The sequence below is a fragment of the Pinus tabuliformis genome, chromosome 4_2 (assembly GCF_031772625.1).
Source record: "Pinus tabuliformis cultivar Carrire ecotype Pingquan chromosome 4_2, CPIR1, whole genome shotgun sequence".
In the NCBI taxonomy this organism is placed as follows: Eukaryota; Viridiplantae; Streptophyta; class Pinopsida; order Pinales; family Pinaceae; genus Pinus; species Pinus tabuliformis.
Window position 1 is genome coordinate 570,848,138 of NC_142304.1, and position 2,247 is coordinate 570,850,384.

At 33.7% G+C, this 2,247-nt stretch overlaps 1 long non-coding RNA gene across 1 annotated transcript; it reads left to right on the top strand.

The window, feature by feature from the left end:
- Positions 1-245: 245 nt before the first annotated feature.
- LOC149170592 (uncharacterized) lies at positions 246-1,985 on the top strand. The gene is made up of 3 exons (XR_016259491.1): positions 246-395; positions 1,600-1,680; positions 1,874-1,985. It is a non-coding gene; the product is annotated as an uncharacterized LOC149170592 (long non-coding RNA).
- The last annotated feature ends 262 nt before the right edge of the window (positions 1,986-2,247 follow it).

Below are 2,247 nucleotides of genomic sequence, written 5' to 3' on the forward strand. Positions count from 1 at the left end.
AACCTGCAGAATCAATTCTTAACTTCTTGTACCTTTGGATAATAGGTCATTTTTTTTATCTGAATGTTCTTATGCTATTTTCTGCAGATATGCTGATGCAAGTGGAGCAGGCAATGATGTGTATGAATATGTAAGTAATAGTTGCAATTTCTGAGGTAACTCATATTATACTTTTCTGAATTGGTGATTTCATCAATCATTATTGGCCTAAAAGAATTTTCAAAACATATGTTCTTCAGATCAAATCAATTGGAAAATTTAAGGAAACAAAACGTACTGAGGGTATCTCAACATCAGATATCATAATGTGCATGCTGAAAGACTACAATGAATATGTAATGCGCAACTTGGCTTGAGGTTACACAAGGAAGGACCTTGGAGTCAGCTATGTGAAGGTCAGTTTACTCCTGCAACTTAAAATTAGTTGGATTTTATAAGGTCTCAGAACTTCACAGATAATATTTCTGATCAGTTGTTCATTGGTAAATTTTATAGCTTCACAACCTCAGTACTAAGTAGGTACTTAAATCTTTACATCTATCACAATTCGTCTGTGTTTTGCAACTTTGAACTTTTCAGATTATCTATCTCAATTTCTGTGTTTTGCAACTTTGAACTTTTCAAATTCAAAAAGTTCAAAGTTAAAAAACACAGAGAAATTGAGATAGATGTAAAGATTTAATTACCTACTTAGTACTGAGGTTGTGAAGTTATAAAATTTACCAATTAACAACTGATCAGAAATATCATCTGTGAAGTTCGGAGACCTTATAAAGTGCTTTGAACTTTTGAAATTCAAATTAGCCAAAGACTTCTTGATGAGGTTAATATTATCAATATTTGCTCAACATGCTAAAGCGTATCTCTTAGGTATCATTGATCATGATTATCCAATAGAAAGAGGTCTAATATGCATTGCTTAATGGGAAAGACAATTAAGAATGCAAGCTAAATTTCCTTTCTGCACCAAATTTCAATTTGCTCTTCAACTTTCTTCATTTATGTCCCACATTGATATGTGTTGTAGTTTTTTTATGCTTGATAGTGTTATACTATAATATATTACCATGCCCTCCTCTTCATTTTTGTTCTTCCTCAAGTTATCTTCATTATCTCTGTCTGTGACTACAGTAAACTATTTATTTGTTCAGTTTTTGTATGCTTTGTAACAAGGACATCTGTGTTCTGGGCTTCCAATCATTAGCTTTATCATGAATCTCCAAATAATTCCACAACACTTCTTCTGTAGCCATTTTCCTAAATACAGATGGTGCCTTCTATTACTTATAAATGATTTCTGTGGTGTTTATGGCAACATGGCATGGTTTTTGCAGATTATGAGAGATTGCATAATGGGTGATTTTTCTATATGAGTAACAATTAATTGGTCTCTAAAGGCATTTTCCAAGAAATGCAGACTGAATTGTTTCTAATGTTGAGCATGTGCGACATTTTGTGCTTAAAAGTACTTGTGCCTTTGGGAAAGAAAGTATGGGTTTATGTTTGCCATCCTATAGGATGGCATGTGTTTCCTTACAATGGCCATATAAGATTTACAATTATGATAATGTTGTAATCGATATTGTTGTGTTTTTATAGGAAAAGAAATTGAGGGTCAACATGAGCATAACTAAATTGCGTCAGAAGGTGAAGGAGCAACAAGAGCGTGTAGGGAAAAAGGTATGTTGTTTGATTGGTACTTTTTCACTTGAAGTCTTTCTTTGAGTTGATGCAAATTAAGTCAATTCATTTACATGGTTATTTGATTGGATTCCTTATTTTAGCAGGAAGACCACTATCAGAATCATTCTCTACTTTTGTTGGATTTTTGAAAGTTTTCAGTCTTATTAATGAAAAATATGTACATTTGCAGTTACATATCGTTGCCACAAGAGTTGGAATACATCACAGTGAGTGGGTTGAAAATGCAGATAGATGGGTGGCTGGTTTTCTAGAGAAGTTTGAGGAGGGGTGTTATTTAATGGTGAGCATTGTTGTTCTGATTCTAGAATCTAAAAGTCTGCTTGGGTGTTGAGGTCAATTTTTTTAGTAGTTCAAGTGTTTATTTAGATGTGGTATTTATCATGTCTTACTTGCATGAACATGCAAATTTCTTTAGTTCATCTGTTGTCGGTCTAGAAGTTAGTGTATCAAAGAACTTGTAAGCCTGTGACCATGTTTCTGGGACATGGGGACACAGGATGGGTAAATGCATCCCAGGGACATGTGGAGAAATCCCCCAAATTT